The 17,646-nt window shown below is 41.6% G+C and overlaps 1 protein-coding gene across 1 annotated transcript in view; it reads right to left on the bottom strand.

Moving 5' to 3' along the window:
* The window catches only part of CFTR (CF transmembrane conductance regulator), a 131,777-nt gene that overhangs the window by 30,351 nt on the left and 83,780 nt on the right, over positions 1-17,646 (bottom strand). The gene's annotated exons all lie outside the window — the stretch shown is intronic.

Below are 17,646 nucleotides of genomic sequence, written 5' to 3'. Positions count from 1 at the left end.
ACTCTAATATCAGGTACGACAGAAAGTTCATTAGACATTCACGTTTATTAAAAATCTTTGAGCATGTATATATACTTGAGAAACTGTCCGTACCTTTGTATAACTATACATTATACAAATTGGGCGGGAAGTTTTATGACACTTAATTTTATGCCTGTAGCTGTACATACTATGCTTCCCTACAGACAGGGAGCAAATCTCATGGTTCAGGGAGCTTAGACAAGGCTGAATTATGCTGGCTGTCAGTGGCTTCTTGAGCTAGCACTCCCTTCCTGTGTCACAATCCAGCATTAAATTTAAAAATAAATAAATCTTCAGTCCTTATGGTTGCAAGACAACCTTCAAAAAGTTAACTGATGAAGAGGTATTTACCTAACTCCACAAGCTGCTTGAAACAATTACTCTGACAGAAATGTTTTTAAGAGGATGTGAACACTGAAAGCTACTGACAATTTACATGTCACTCCTGTGATTTATTTCACTGATGGTCAAAGCATGCAAGAAGGAGAGAGATGATCATATTTAAAAGATTTGCACAAACCATGAGTAGCATTTCATTTTGGTGATGCACATGGGCAGAAATTGAGAGAGAACCATCATTAACTTCCTCCAGTCTGACCTCGTCTTCAGGAAGAACCCTTCCTATGCACTTGACACTACTGTTGATTAGGTGTATGGCAGTAAAAGTGCTACAGCCTGATGAAGGATGTTGGAACTAGATTCATTACACTGATCTAGAGAACCTTATATTCTCACTCCACTGCAGTTTTCCTTTAAATGTCCTTTAAATACTTCAGTTGTCATCCAAATATTTACTTAAATATAACACATTATGTTATAGCAGATGCTGCTAGTGCCTGATTATTAAGGTTAGAATTCCAGCTTCTATTGTAATCTCTCTTTTTTTCACTTGCTTGTAATTTTCTCTCATACATTTTGAGACTGAAATAATCCAGCTGACCTCAGCTCTAAGGTGTCTCTCTTTTTTTAAGGTTTAAATCAAATATGTTAAGTCATGTCTGAGGTACAGTGTGTATGCCTGACAATAATACTTTCCCTGTAGCCTGGGAGCTGAAATTCTGTAATTAAATAATTAAATGAGAAACAGAAGCTAGAAAAATCAGTCTTGGCTCTCTTGTTTATATCTCATTGAGGTTCAGAATACAAGCCAAGTTTAAAGGAAATTTGTTCAGTAGCTTTAATGTTATGTGTGTTTAAAGTTGGCATTTTACTTTTGCATGTTAAGATACGGCACATTTTAAAAATGTATTATGCCTTTGTTAAAGGCACCTGAAGCAGAGTATGTAAGCTCCAGACAACTGTAGAATTCCAGTTGGAGGAATTTACAAGCTTTGAGGATGAAGTCAATGCAGCTTCACATTGTGCAGTTACTCCACAGGGCAAAGAGCTTCACATCAGGGAACACCCCATACAATGAGTGAAGCGCTGCTGAATTAACAGTGTTTTCTGTTAGGACCAGGTGTTTGGAAGCCTGCAGATTTAGCATAAAGAGCTCTTGAAAAATTGAGGTCTGGATCCTAGTTTAAACACCACCATTCTCATGGTGACATGAAAGGGAGAATAGGACGAATTTGATTCTTTACTAAAATTCTTTGTATCGTCTCACAAATCCAATCCTTCCTGTCATGCCAATGGCACCAACTCTGATAATTCTGGAAAGGGAGCAAATTCTTGTCCCCAACCCATTTTTCCCAGAGGTACCCTGAGTCTCCCTCAGCCAGGGAGTCTCCCCTCTCTATTATCAACCAGGGCTGGCCTTATCATGAGGCAAACTGAGGTGGCCACCTCAGGTGCCAGACTGTGGAGAGGTACCACCAGGACCCAGAGTGTAGAAAATTGTGTCTGCTGCTGGTACATATGTATTCTCTCTGCTCTAGATGCACAGAGATGGTGGAGTGCTGTGCTGGAGGATGGAGGGCACAAGAGACATAACAGGCAGGCAGGAGAAAAGGTGGGAGGGAATAACAGAAAGCAGCAGGAGCTGCAGGGAGAGAGAGGAGGAGGAGGAGCCTCTTATGTACCTCTCTAGCATCCCCAGGAGCCTGGACTGATTAACACCAGCTTCTCAGGGAGCTTCCTATTTCCTGCTGCTTCCCTGAACCCACTTGAGGAGAACAGGCAGTCAACTGAAGTAGTAGGAGCCAGTTAGGTTAAGATGCTGATATTTTCCCTCACTAAGGCCTTGCTACCAGCCTGCTTATTTGTCCCCTTCAATTGAGTGTTGAGCCACTATAGCTGGCACAGAACAGCAGTCATGAGTGAAAGAAGAAAACACTCCTCTGGGGCAGCATTCATAAAAAAAAAAGAAAGAAAGCAAAGGAAGCTTTTCTATCTAAGCAGGAAGGAGCTCTCCTGAGATACATAGACATAAATGTTCATGGTGATCCTTATGGCCCCAGTGAGGATGTGAGTGATGAGGAGATGCCTGACCTTCCAGTTAGTCAGAGTACAGGTCACCTGCAGCTACTGCAGCATCCTTATCTCCATCTCAAATGGATGTAACCATGCACATTCCTGAAGAAAAGTGTAGATCAGAGAAGAGTGTGGTGGAGGTGCAAGAAACAGCTGCTGCTGAGTTCCTTAAGTCTAGATGATCCAGGACTGTGGACCCACTTGAGCAGTAGCCTGAGCGACTTCCTTGTACTGCATGGGCCACAGCAAATGAAAAACTTCATGTTCCCCAAAGACGTTTTCAGGGTAAAAGTTCCCTAGTCACCTATGTTTCTGCCTCTGGGCATGCACACTGTTGTTTCCCTTTAGGCATCCAGGAGTTTATCTCCTGCCTAAGTCCCAGAGCAAGCCACGAACCAGGGGAAGATAGGTGGAGGAATGCCTGATCCAGTAGGTGAGCTCAGAGGCTGCTTAGCTCCACACAAAATGCCTGGGAGAGGAGCCCAGTAGTTAAGATACTCTCCCTGGGAGACCACCACTTCAAGTCCCTGCTCTGACTGATAAGTAGGAATTTGAGCAGGGGTCTCCTGCTTCTCAGGTGAGTATTCTAGTCACTGTTTTTCTGCCCCAATTGATAGTTATTCAATTACCATTAAAAACTTCAATAGGAGACATTGAAGGAGACTCACATCAGAATATCCCAGAGCCCAGCGGTTAGGATACTCATGTGAGAAAGAGAACTCCTAGAAAGGGGTACCTGTCTGTGGATCACTAGCGGAGATAGGTGCCTCTGGATTTAGGTACTTAACTCTGAGAGAGGGGTGGGGCTTACCACACATCTCTCTTGTCAGCATCTCCCACAGGCAAGCTGAGGCAGCTCCTTGCCTAGCATGCTGGCTTTTGTGGGTGGCATTTTTAGGTGCCTTTTTCTCACCATGCATTGTATAAGGAGCCTAGACACCTAACTCAGGCTTTGTGGATCACATTACTGTTCCTCTGATTTTCTGGGCACCTAGAAATTAGGCATTTCAACACTAAGTATTGCAATGCCTAAGTCCTTTGTGGATCTGGGTCTTACTGAAGATGGATTCCAGCATAACTGGATTGAGAGAGAGAGAGAGAGAGGAGTCTTTATTTAAAAAATAAGAAACCATTAACTAGCTCCTAAGGCCAATTTCTGCCCATGGGGTACTCATGGTGGTTCCTGCTGAAGTCAGTGGAAGTTGCATGACTAAAGAGCAGAATTTAGCACTGAGAGGGAGTTTGGCACAAATGGCATGTAGAGGTCTAACTCACACTAAAAGCCAAGGGGAGTTAGCCATCTAGGTTCCATTCATGCCTTTGAAAATCGATATCTTAGTCTCTTTGTTCCAAAAGTTTTGTTTGCACTAATATGCTTGTGAAGGGCATGGAGCTGCTCAGTAATTATTTAGGAAACTGCTCTGTAATATCTTATGAATAGTGTATGTGACCTGATTATTGGGATAATTAGTCTATGGCTACATTGGGTTATTGGGATACTTACTGTATGAATATATTAGTTTAGTTTAATAATTGTTTTTTGGGGAATTCCCCAGGAGCTAAGGACTATCACAAACCTCACCACTTTCCTCTCCACGTGCAAGCCACATTTCTTTGACCTTGCCGTCTCTAGTATAAACTCATACCAACAGGTACATTTGAAGAAAAAAAAAACGTACCAAAACAAGACTCTCCACTCCACCCCACACACTTCTCCCTCTGAGGAGTAGATGACAGAACAAACATGTGACCTGTGTGGTCATATTGCTTCATGCTCTACTGGAAGGTGCTCAGATACTACAGTGATGAGCATGGTATAAAAACCTATGCAGAATAGAATAAAACAGAACAAGCAGGAAGATGGTACAACAGCTCCAGATAAAACACTCTATGGTAAACACTTTAAGGGTGTTAAGAGACAAACCTGAGCTATTAACTGTGAAGAACCTACTTCCTTGGTGCCAGCCAAGTTACAAGGCCTTGCCAATGCTGGGAATAAACAGATCAAAGGGACAATAAAGAGTTAAAAAGACTCTTTCTGACTGGAGACCAGCTGGTTGTCAGGAAGCTGTTTGTGGGGAACACACTAGCACCCATGAACACCTCTTTGGGAGGTCTGAAGCAGTTAGGCTATCCTAAACTTCCAAGGGATGGCAAGCCTTCAGTAAGATAGATATGGTGGGCCTTTATTGTTTGTTACAAAGTCCTTTTTGTCTTATATTATGCTCTGTTCCTAAAGATTAAATTGTACTTCTTGGTTTGAGAAGGTTGTTTTCAGTCACTGAATTTATCACTGATCACACCTACCAAAGGGTATTACTGCCGATGCTGAACCCAATCAGACCTGCTGGGTAATCACAGTGGAAGCCCCGGGGCCTGGTCTAAGAGTGGGAGAATTCTGGGATTCCACCCTAGGAGCGGTGAAGGCATGGTTAGGGGTCAAAGAACCAGAAATGGGGCTGTGCAGTCTGCGGACCAGAAAAGGGCACAGAGTTGCAGCTACCTCTATAATCAAGATAGTGCTCCAAATTCATTTACCGAAAGAAAAAACTGAAGAGACCTACTAGGTAACATTCTGAAATTTACTTTGTGCTTGAAATAAAGGCACCTGGGTTAGATTTTCTAGGTCCCATACATGCTGGGCAGTCTCTTTTTCTCTACATTTGTCAACTAAAGTTGTTTGTACAACTGAGAAAAGTGAATTAATTGAATTTGACATTCAATTTACTGATCATTCATAGCTCTTCTCTCTGAAGTGAAACTACACTAATTTAGATTGATATCAAAAGATATAATTCCTTCTAATCTTCCTGCCTGAGAGAGACAGACAAAAATTGCAAATCTGAGAGAAAGATGTCAATACGATGCCCATAAAAGGAGGTCCGTGGCACTTACAGTAAGTGTGATATGAGGGAATCAATCTATAGTAACTTGCCCATAAGAAATGAGTCCCCATAACTATCTGGGAGATAGTGGCTAAGCCATCCGACTGTTACATACTAATGAAAATCTGCTGAAAATGCTAAAGACATATAATTTCATCTCTCTGTCTGACACTCTTACTGAAAGATTTATCATCTGCACCATATGTGCAGATATTTTACACAATTTAATATTTTTGAAATATCCAGAATATGGCTTGGCTGGCTCTGTCACTTGCATTATGATTTTAAACCTGTACACACTGGTGTTTAAATATCAATAACATTTTACAAAAATAATCATCCTTCCTTTTCATCCAGAAGCTTTACCTCAATCATTATGCGTGACTGAATGTGTGTAACAGCAGGCTCCTTGTCTGTAATCTCAGACAGCAATTTGCCTGCTGTTTTTGAATTCCCAAACATTTGCTTCAGAAAAATACAGTACATTTAATTCTTAATGCTAAAAAAAAATGTTCAGAGCATAATATTCTATTTTTAGTCTTGCCTGATTGATTTTTTTATTGAGATTTTAATAACATTTACACTTTAATTCTCTCTCTAATTTAGCTTGGCTCTCTGATACTCTTCTTAATGTCAGAATTAATAATACTTGTGTACTGTCAACTCCCAGAAAATGGAAAGACTAACTGATAAAAGAATTAATCTCAAAATGCCCATATGCTTTCCTGCTAGGAAGAGGGACGATACCCAGCCCGAAGCAGAAATGCATGGTATTCAGTCAGGATGTTGCAATGTATCATCCCCTGGAAAACATGCTGTCTGAGATCATATGGAGTGTGACCAGGAAACACAATGGAACATTGGTTCAACAGCTTAATGCTGTGCAGAAAAACCCATTGAACTTCTTCAGTCAGGGTGTGGGTAGCTAAGCACAATAACTTTTCTCAGGTTTCAAACCTTGTGCTGTCCTTAAATCTTGTGGGCACCCAAGGGATAGTTGCTTAGGTTTCCAGTGTGTGTCCGGAGCCACTGGTAATGTTTTTAATTGCAGGGATGGAATGTTTCATACTAGTTAATGCTGAACTTGGACTTAAACATGTGCTCCTTCTCATACCGGTTTGTAAAGGGAAAATGTCAAGCTTGACAGATATTCCCAGATTCTGTTCCTATAGTGCTCCCACTTATTACTTGTGCACCCTGATGCATATGTGGCACAAAGGGTCCTGATGGCACTTGGACTGTGGTATGATGGGATGCATCTTAGTGCACAAGCTCTTAGAAGTCTGTTTCTGTCTGGGGTCCTCCTCGGGTACTTTGCCCTCACATCCATCCTGTGTTTCCCTCTGTGTCACGTAACATGGAGGGAGCGTACAGCACATGTTCTTTCAGCAAAATAAAATATCATGTGGCTGTTAATGCTCATGAAAGGTGTTGACTTGGCAATCCTGTTAAATCAAGTTGCCTGTTTACTCCTGAGCAGCAGCAGGGCAAGCATCAACCCTGCTATGGGAGGGGAAGGGGAAACTTGCTCTAAGAATAACAGGTCTATTTCTTTCTTTGTGTCCTAAGAATTTCTGGGCAGCTCTGAGTCTGCCAATTAGTGCAAAGCATGATGGTGAGCTTATGAGGTGTGAACTGGAACTCAAACACACCAAAATCCATTAAGTGGGAGCAGCTTTTGTATCCAGACCAGCTTGGTAAGGATTAACTTGGAGACCTACAGAATAAAGGGTCTAATAGCTCACAAGCAATGTGCTAGTAAATGCTAATGTGATACCTTCAAGAATGAGGCTCCTTTTCTAGAAAAATACATTTATTACATTAAGTTCCAGCCTTTTGGTGTCTAAAAGGCAGGGTCTTCTACTTTCCGGATCTCCCTCATACTCAAAATCTCCCTCATACTGCTCTGTCTCTTCAAACACATGCTACAATTAAATTTCCCACACAGTTCTTGCATCTCCCTTCTTTTCATCCTGGAGCATCATTACAGTCATGGGGATCAGTTCAGTGTCATCATTCATTTCTGTCCATGGTTTGTTCCTCCATTAAGCCCAGCCTGGACATGTCCCTGCGTAAGTTATCCTGCCATCTAGTCAGTAGTCAGCATCTAGATTAGATGGATTGTGGATGTGTTTGCATTATTTTCCTTAGCAGCTGTCTTGTCTTCTGCAATGCCCAACCATTGTAATCTGCATTGTAAGCAGCTGAGCTGCTAAAAGCTGGTAGAACAAGTGCTATCAAAGCATTAGGAAAAAATACACAAGTAAGTATGGGAGTAAGAGGAGGTACCAGATGACTGGCTAAAGGCAGCAGTTGTACCAATCTTGAAGAAAGGAGATCTTGCTGGTGTGACTATTACAGAGACATATGCTTATTGCAAGTACTAGGGGGGAAACATGACAAAAGCAATTATCCATAGATTAAGGCCAGTTTCAGAGGAAGTTGTAGGTGAGGCACAGTGTGGTTGTAGGCCAGGTCAAAGCTGCATTGATCAGATATCTACGCTCTGACAGTTGATTAAGGTGGTAGGAGGAGTAGCAAGAAGGAAATTAATGATGTTTGCTGTTTTCAGTGACTTCTTGAAAGTATTTGATTCGGTTTGGAATGAAGCATTATGAAAAGTAGCAAAATCATATGGAGTTCCAGAAAAGATAACTGCAATTATGAAAGCAATGTGTGAAGACTCCTGCAATAGAGTCAAAATTGGTGGACTATTAAGCAACTGGTTCAAATCAAAGTTTGGTGTAAGGCAAGAGGACATAGAATCACTGCTTTTCAACATGTTCTTAAACTGGACATTAAGAACATTAGATGGGTTGGAGAGTGTGACACTGGATGATGTATAGGTAAACTCCTTTGTTTACGCAGCTGACGTACAGCTGGCAGACACATTTGAATTAATGATGATACTTTTCAGTACATTGGACAAGTGGTGTAGTTGACTTGGACTTACAATAAATGCCAAGAAGAAGAAGTGGTTGCATCTTGGAAAAAGTAGCATAAAGCATTGAAATGCAGCAGTGAATTCAGAATCTTATGTGCATCAAGGAAGCTTAATCAATGCCAACAGTTCCAGCAAGGATGAGGTTAAAAGGAGATGTGCCTTAGCCACAAGTGCTGCACAGAAATTAATGAAATTATGGACTGATAAAAACATAACATTTGGCACCAAAGTGAAAATTTATCAAACTAGTGTACTAATAGTATTACTCTCTATGATCTGGAAGCAGCTGCATTCAATGAAACAGACATCAGAAGGCTGGAGGCAGCAGAGATGAGTGTTCTTTGAAAGACAACAGGTGTAAAGTGGATTTTAAGACAAATGAAGTTAGGAGAGTAGGATGTGATGTCAAGGTATGGGATTGGAAACAATCAAAAATCATTCCCATTAACAGAAATACAAAAAATATAATAAAACATCCAAATTTAAATATAAAATTTTGCAACAGAAAAAATCATTAGCAGGATCCTCACACTAACTTAAGAAGGGTTAACATATATATTACCCACATGGATTTTCATGAGAACTCACACCCACACCTCTCACATACACAGCACAGTCCTCTTCCATTTCAGTTATAGGAGTAACTGGTGGTGGAAGGCATCTGCTATCTTCTATGTGAATCAGCCCAGAAAGGGAGGTAGGAGATGTTTTCCAGTGTGTCTCACAATGATTTGTTTCAGGATTCTTGGTTCAGAGAACAGAGTGTGATCTTCTTGAAAAGCAAAATGAATGAAACCTGGCTCTGTCTTTCATAGTGCTGGGTGGAATTTTTCAGCCAAAACTCTTTTTGGCAAAATATGCAGATTTGGCAACACCAAAACATTCTGCAAATGTGTGTTGATTTCACTAGACTGTTCATTGGGGGAGGGCAAGAATCAGAAGAAACCAAAATATTTAGTTCTGACATTTTGAGTTATTCTGGGTTGGCTAACGGCATATTGGGCTACATTAGTAGGAACATTGCCAGGTGATCAAGGGAAGATTATTCCTCTCTATTCAGCACTCGTGAGGCCACATCTGGAGTATTGCGTCCAGTTTTGGGGCCCCGGCCTCTACAGAAAGGATGTGGACAAATTGGAGAGAATCCAGTGGAGGGCAACGAAAATGGTTGGGGGCTGGGCACATGACTAATGAGGAGAGGCTGAGGGAACTGGTCTTATATACTGGTAGTCTGCAGAAGAGAAGAGTGAGGGGGGTGGATTTGATAGCAGCCTTCAGCTACCTGAAGGGGGGGTTCTAAAGAGGATGGAGCTAGGCTGTTCTCAGTGGTGGCAGATGACAGAACAAGGAGCAATGGTCTCAAGTTGCAAATGGGAAGGTCTTGGATATTGGGAAATACTATTTCACTAGGAGGATGGTGAAGCATTGGAATGGGTTCCCTAGGGAGGTGGTTCAATCTCCATCCTTAGAGGTTTTTAAGGCTCAGTTTGACAAAGCTCTAGTTGGGGTTGGTCCTGGTTTGAGTAGGGGCTTGGACTAGTTGACCTCCTGATGTCTCTTCCAACCCTAATCTTCTATGATTCTATTAAACAATTTTTAGTTTTAAAATTTCCTTGAATTTTATTTCAAACAAATCCAAAATGTTTACAAATGGTCCAAATTAAAATGAAATGTTTTAATTTTGTTGAAATGAAACACTTCATTAGACCCCAAATAATTTTTTTGATCCACCAAAAATTTCAAATAACTATTTATGGTCCAACCTGAAATGGATTTTTTTTCATTTTTCAAAATTTTCCAATAAACCACTAAATCCATTATACAGATATCTCCAGTCTTGGGTACTATGTCTAGCTCTTCCTGATGCAACTTCAGTGTTACCTAATCTGTGAAACAGGTGCGTTATAGTTGCCTTCCCCTGCTAAGGCATATTAGGGCTTGGATAATAAGGGTTGTGATATGCACAGAAATATTAACAGCAATCAATGGAAAAGCTGGTCATGGTCTCCTGCCTTATACTTTAGAGCACATTGCCCTACTTCAGGAGGGTGGGGTGGTGGGAGGAGGGGAGAGGTGGAGTAGTTCTTTCCCTTTCCCTGAGAAGTGGGAAGATGCAGTGCAGCCTGCCAAAAGCAATTGATGTGATACACATGACACTTAGCAGGCCTGAGTCTAGAGCAGTGGTGGGCAGCCTGCAGCCTGTCAGGGTAATCTGCTGGCAGGCCACCAGACAGTTTGTTTACATTTGCCCAGCCGCCTGCAGCTCCCAGTGACCGTGGTTTGCCGTTCCCAGCCAATGGGAGCTGCGGGAAGCAGCAGCCAGCACACTTATAGTGAGAGATTGAGCGGCTTGAGTCTATTTAGCTTAACAAAGAGAAGGTTAACGTCTGACTTGATTTCAGTCTGTAAATATCTACATGAGGAACAAATATTTGATAATGGGCTCTTCATTCTAGCACTGAGAGGTATAACATGATTCAATGACTAGAAGTTGAAGATAGAGAAATTCAGACTGAAAATAAGGCATACATTTCTAATAGCGAGGGTGATTAACCACGGGAACAATTTACCAAGTCATGTGGTGGATTTGTCATCAATGACAATTTTATAATCAGATTTGGATATTTTTAAAGGATATGCTCTAGTTTAAAAGGAATTATTTTGGGGAAGTTCTATGGCCTGTGTTATCTGGGAAGTCAGACTAGATGATCACAGTGATCCCTTCTGGCCTTGGAATCTGTGAGGAAGATGATTCATAATCTCTTACTTTAATCATTCATTGATGTACAGGGTGGAGCAACGTGACACTTTGCAAGTGGGTTATTAGTATCTCCCTTGGGGGGTGTTTTAATATTTCCTTAGGAAAGTGATCTTGGCATGCAACAGTGAATGCATGACAATTTATTGTTTCCTAATAAAAGAAACTGCCACTTTCTAGTTCAAGCACTGCTACTACAAGGAGATTCTAAATGAAGGAGGAGGTTGTAAAGCATTAAAACATTCCTCTGGGACTAGCTCAGGCCTTATCTGCAAAGGCAGCACTCAGTGGAAAACAAATTTTCTGTTTCCTTGTGGAGAAAAAAACAAAAATCAGCTCAGTTAAAAATATCACAGGAGTGGCTAGTAGGATAAGAAAAAGAGCCAAAAAGATATTGACAGAAATGTCCAAAGTCAGGAGAGAAAACTAATTAACTGATATTAATAAATGAAACAATAGAAGACTATTAGGTTGACCAAATGTTATAAAAAGTGGCAAAGCAGATAAAGCCTTGAGACAGTTTGAATGTAAAGGGACTCTTGGCCCCTTACTAACATTCAGTGGGAGTGTTTTGGTTGGCTAGCTCCCAGCACTAAAAGAATGGAGAAATGCTCCAGGTCAGCCTCAGCCTCTGCGCCTGATTGACAGGGCGGGCAGGCTAATCAGGAAGTCAGGAGACCAGGGAGGTCCCGTCCTCCCTGTGAGCTGGAATTGTCTGGGTCAGACAGAGTGGGGCCGAGCTAAGGAGAAAGCAGTGGCTCAAGCTGAGCTGGGGAGCAGAGCTGTGCCAGACCCAGAGGGGCCAGAGACAGCCCAGGATGCAGGTCAGAGTTGGGAGCAGAGTCACAGAGCCAGAGACACAGGGAGAGCAGATCCTGTGTTGGAAGCAGAGCTGCAGCCAAAGGGCCAGGTGTGGTGAGCAACTGGGGCCAGCCAAGTGGGGGACCTTGGGCAAAGGGCCCAGTGCAGAAAGACACCCCCAGCCAAGGGTCCTTGCAGGCCAGACTGGGAGGGGGGTCTTAACCCGACGGGGGGCTGACGCTGGGAAGAAGGGTCCCACCACCCAAAGCCCAGAAGTGTGTGGCCACCACCATTGCAAGTGTCCAACCTGCAGCATCCCTGCAGCACTGTCAGGGCCTGAGAAGGAGGCCTGGGACCTACAAGGAACAGACTGTGAAGTGCCCTGAGGTCCAGAGACACAGTTTTAATGTTCCCTGCCACAGAGCAGGGTGATGTGTTTTCCTTTAACCTTTCCCATTTTTCCTTATTCTTTTTTTAAGCTAATTAATTAAACTAATTTAAACTAAAATACAAATTAATTGTATTTGCTTTAAAATGTATGAAATGATCAGTGAGCCAGTGAGCCAGGGAGGTGCCCAGTGCAGAGAGAGTACTCCAGAGTGGGGACACTCTAGCCCCTGTACCAGGTGACCACAGCAGTGTTGGGGGTCGAACCCCCCAGGAATCCTGGGCCCAGCCTCGTCGGGGTTACGAGGACTCTGCCAGACAGGGGAGTGGAAGAGGAGTCCTTGAGGACAGGGAGGCCTCTGGGTAAAGGAAGTGGGAGCAAGGACTCAGATCCTTTCGCTAGCCCACTTTACCGGGGTAATGCAGAAGCCAGGAAAGTTCCCCACAATAGTGGGACCATTTCCCCGCTTACATAATGAGAATTGCAAAGACCATTAAGGGCATTAGCAGCTGAAGCCAAGCAAGGTTACCTGGAACTTGCAATCGTTTATTGGAGTGTCTGGGGAAACACCCCCATGAGAAATATTAAAAATCTGCTATGGAACCCTCAAGTTGGCCCAGATTAGATATTAGTGTTGCCAAAGGATTAAAAGAGACTGCGGAAAAGCAGATGACAACACCAGTTAAAATTCTAGCCAATGGTAATATGATAGATTCCAGTGTATATAATGGATATTAACCATGTCCTTACTAGAGCTCTACTGACTGATTATACCCTCTTGTTCTAATTATTCAGAATATGAATTGCCTAAAGAGGAAAGATCTATAATGCTGTCAGCTGTACCTAATCTGTGGACAGTCTAATATTTAATGAGCTGTTAAGCAGCAAAGAACAAACAGGTAAATTCCATGGGCATTCCCAAGAAAGTTCTGATGAGGGGCAAAAGTGGCTGAAGTCTGAAAGAACACCATAAATTGAGGGATATCAAGTAGCAATGTGTCAAGGACAGAGAATGAAGAAATCCAACATGATCTCATATGAAAGTTATGCAATGTGTCCAACCCTACAAAAGGGCTACATTTTTATCTAAAGCAAACTCTTCCTTTCTGGAAGAGAAGGTATAGAGATTTGAACAGTAGTTGCTGCAAAAATAATGGATCAGAGAGTTACATCAGAGAAAAAGGGGAGGAACTGTGCACGGAGAAAATATATTAAGAATGGAAGGGAAACACTATGGAAAAGATTCAGTTTAACAAGAGATATTCTGCTCTTGAGGAAGAGAAGGGACCAGAGTGGACTGATAATTGGCCAAAAGAGGATAACAGACCTGATCAAGCAGAAAGCATTGAAAAGAGCCACCAGAAAGAAAAAGAAAATAAATCTTTATCAATTGTTAGGACCCTGGGCTGAGACAGCTGTATTCTAGATAAGAGAGAGAGGTTGGTATGCTGCTTCTTGTGTGCTAAGACTAATACAATCATAATAAGGGTGCTAAATAATCTGAATAATGGTGAGGAAATCCCATCGTTTCTTATGCAGAAACTAGCAACATCACTGGGAGAGTTAATGCTATGAACTACTTCAGGAATCTTGTTAAGAAAACTGAAGATGGGGTTGATATATCACAGATCCTTCACTTATGCTTGTCAATTTAAAAAAAAGACTGATACTACAGACCAACCTAGGATGCACCAATATGATAGAAAGGAGGGTTTGGGATTCACAGAGCAAACCTCCTCGCCTTGTTACTGTTCTCTCTTAGCCTCCAGTGCAGCCTAGGTTTTACCTTTGCAGCGCTCAAAATCTCAATGAAATTGTTTCAACTTAGAGCTGCTTAAAATTTTCAACAAAATATGTTACATAAGAACAGCCATACTGGGTCAGATCAATGGTCTATCTAGCGCAATATCCTGTCTTCAGTGGCCAGTAACAGATCATTCAAAAGAAGTGAACAGAACAGGTAATTTTGAGTGATTCATTCCTTGTTTGTCCAGTCCCAGCTTCTGGCAGTTAGAGGTGTATGGACATCAGGTTGTATCCCTAACCATCTTGACTATAGCCATTGATGGACCTGCCCTCCATGAACTTATCTAATTTTTTTAATTCAATTATACTTTTGGCCTTCACAACATCCCCAGGCAATGAATTCCACAGGTTACTGAAAATTCAGTTTTTCAATGGGGGAGGAAACAACTTAAATTTGTGACCTGCTCTATCTAGTTCACTTGTTGACTGTCGCATTTCCACAGGAAAAATCCAAAGATCTGAAGTTAAGAATGATTAAAAAAAATAGAAAAATCAGACTCCACTGTAACACTGACACTGTTTTTGCTTTTAAAATTTGACCCAAGTCTAGGTGTAGGACATGTATTTTTCCTATGGTACTTCCCTAATTCTTCTTCACAGTTGTATGCACTGTTCAATCAATGCATACACATGCTCATATGACTGTTTCCCTGTTCTCCCACCCATCTGTTTGTTTCATCCACTTGTTGCATCTTGCCATTAACCAAGACCCTGATCCTGAAAAGAATTGTCTGTACTTAACTTTGTGCACTGATTTCAATGGCATGAAGTTAGCACAAAGTTAAGCACATGTGTACATCTTTGCAGGCTCTGACAACAAGACTGTAAGCTTTCTGGCACCAAGATATTTTACTAGCTATTTGTATAACCCCTTACAGAGCGGGGACCTGATACCTGCTTGGAGGTTGTAAGTAATACAGAGAATTAAGAATAATAAATACACATCATTATATCATAGAATCATAGAATATTAGGGTAGGAAGAGACCTCAGGAGGTCATCTAGTCCAATCCCCTGTTCAAAGCAGGTCCAACACCAACTAAATCATCCCAGCCAAGTCTTTGTCAAGCTGGGCCTTAAAAACCTCTAATGATGCAGATTCCAGCACCTCCCTAGGTAACCCATTCCAGTGCTTCACCACCTTCCTAGTGAAACAGTGTTTCTTAATATCCAACCTAGACTTCCCACACTGCAACTTGAGACTATTGCTCCCTGTTCTGTCAGCTGCCACCACTGAGAATAGCCTAGCTCCATCCTCTTTGGAACCCCCATTCAGGTAGTTGAAGGCTGCTATCAAATCTCCCCTCACTCTTCTCTTCTGCAGACTAAATAACCCCAGTTCCCTCAGCTGCTCCTTGTAAGTCATGTGCCCCAGCCCTTAATAATTTTCATAGCCCTCCGCTGGACTCTCTCCAATTTATCCACATTCCTTCTGTAGGGTGGGGGGGCAAAACTGAACACAATACCCCAGATGTGGCCTCACCAGTGCCAAATAGAGAGGAATAATCACTTCCTTCGATCTGCAGTACAATGTAAGATTTCCTTGAGACTGTGATGATATTATCCCTTGTCTGCTAGCAGAGAGACAGAGGGTGCATGTCAGGGAAGAATCCTGACAGTGAGATCTATTAGCCTGAGAGATAATCCCTCCAGAGAAGCTGTGGAAGTCCCTTCAATTGGGACATCTAACACTAGACTGGACAAAGGCATTAGAAATTGTAGTGTTGGGAGCAACCCTTCACTAGAAGGCATGGAGTAGATGGCCTAGCAGGCCTTTTTCCATCTCTGATTTGATAATAGATGCACCTCAGAAGAACCAATATCACAGAGATAGAAAATGTTTCAGGGGCAAAAAGAGCTATTTATGTGCATGGGGAAGTGCTCATAGACTTCTGCAAAGAGCATGAGGATTTGTTTTTGCTACTGCCTGGCTGCTATTACCAGCCAATGTTTTTACAGCAATGTGTCATTAAAAATAGTAATAAAGAGAGAATTCTTCATTACTAAAGTGTTACTATATCAAATACTCTTTGCAGACCAGGACAGGTATTAGTGCTCCCTTTGGGAAATATCAGCTCCAGCTTCTGTTTGTAATAATAACACTGAAAGGTGTAGTGTGTGAAGAGGACTTTTGTACAGATTTTTTTTCTGCATAGAAGAGCCTCACTGTGTCTCTTGGAGTTAAAAAAAGAAGTTTACAAATAGGACAGGGGATGGATACAATAGAAATATTTTTGAGAGATTGCTGCTATCACATTCATGCCTTAACATAAAACAAGGGGATGTTTTGGTGAACACCAGCCCGGCCCAAAGGGTTGCCTTTTTATGTATCTTACTGTTATGGTAAACAAGCTGTTGCCATAGTGGTTGTATCAATATTTTTAAGAGTTTTGAAGGCGGCAGTATTCTTACTTTAACTGGTTTCACAAGGTTCTTGTGCAATAAGAATACATACCTCTCAAGGAGACGTGCTGGTCTGATGTAGTAGAAGAGCAGAATGATCATAAAGTCATTGGTGGATGGGGAGAAATATATACCTCTTTGGGTACATTATGTTTCTAGATGACCACAAGTCATCAATGTTGCAGAGGGACCATATGTTGTAAATGATTAATTCGTAGCTTTTTGGCTCTTAAGGGCTAGCTTCAGAATAGGGGTGGCTGAACTGACTTGTTAAAAATAACAAACTGGCAAATCTTTATCCCCAACACCAACCATTCCCATCCTTTATAAAAAACAACTGAATGCAAATGAACCAAGATTTGGTGACCTAGAAATCTAGTCAGGACCTACGCAGGCTTTATTTAATAAGATACTATTGGTGTAATTGTTGTTTAGGTGCCTCAGGATGTTGTTAAAGTAGGATGTTTTAAAATAAATCATGTAGTGCACATCGTTCAAGGTAGATGCAATTAACACAGTTTTAAATTAATCAGTGAAAGAGTCTGATAACTTCCCTACCTCCTTTTCACTCTTCTAAGTTTCTAATCAGAAGAGAAAAGGCTGGAAATTGCATGAGCAAACGTACTCTTTAGGAGTTTTCAGCCTACTTTGTCATCTTCAAAAATTTATTCCCAGTATGAACTGCCCAGTTCACCTTGAATGGTCTCGTACAACTTGTATTAACTCCTTCATGCTAAACAATCTGTTTCACCTTGTTTTGAGCTGGGACACTCTGAATACTGTTCCCAGACCTGAAGAAGAGCTCTGTGTAAGCTCGAAAGCTTGTCTCTCTCACCAACAGAAGTTGGTCCAGTAAAAAGTATTACCTCTCCCACCTTGTCTCTCAAAAAGTTTAGGTAATTGTGAGTAAATAGTGTGTCAAACATTCTACTCCCCATAAAAACCCCCACAAGTGACCCTAAATAAATAAATTAAAAATAACAATTACTCTGAAACAAATCAACCTTTAAAAGAGGTAAATTAATGGAAGTCAAAAAGAAAACACCTTCCGCAAGCAGAGTTTATGTAGCAAAAAGGAAGAAGTGCCAAACACTCCAGGAAGTTCACTAGGGCCTTCATAATTGCTATTAATTTTATTTGGAAGTTGCTTGGATGCCCCACCGATGGGTGGCAGTATAAATTCCTAAAATAGACTGAGTATTAAGCATTGGATAAGCCCCTGGTCTTTG

This window comes from Mauremys reevesii, linkage group 1, assembly GCF_016161935.1.
Source record: "Mauremys reevesii isolate NIE-2019 linkage group 1, ASM1616193v1, whole genome shotgun sequence".
NCBI classification, from domain to species: Eukaryota; Metazoa; Chordata; order Testudines; family Geoemydidae; genus Mauremys; species Mauremys reevesii.
The sequence above is the reverse complement of the archived record's forward strand: the minus strand, read 5'-3'. Positions and strand labels throughout refer to the sequence as shown.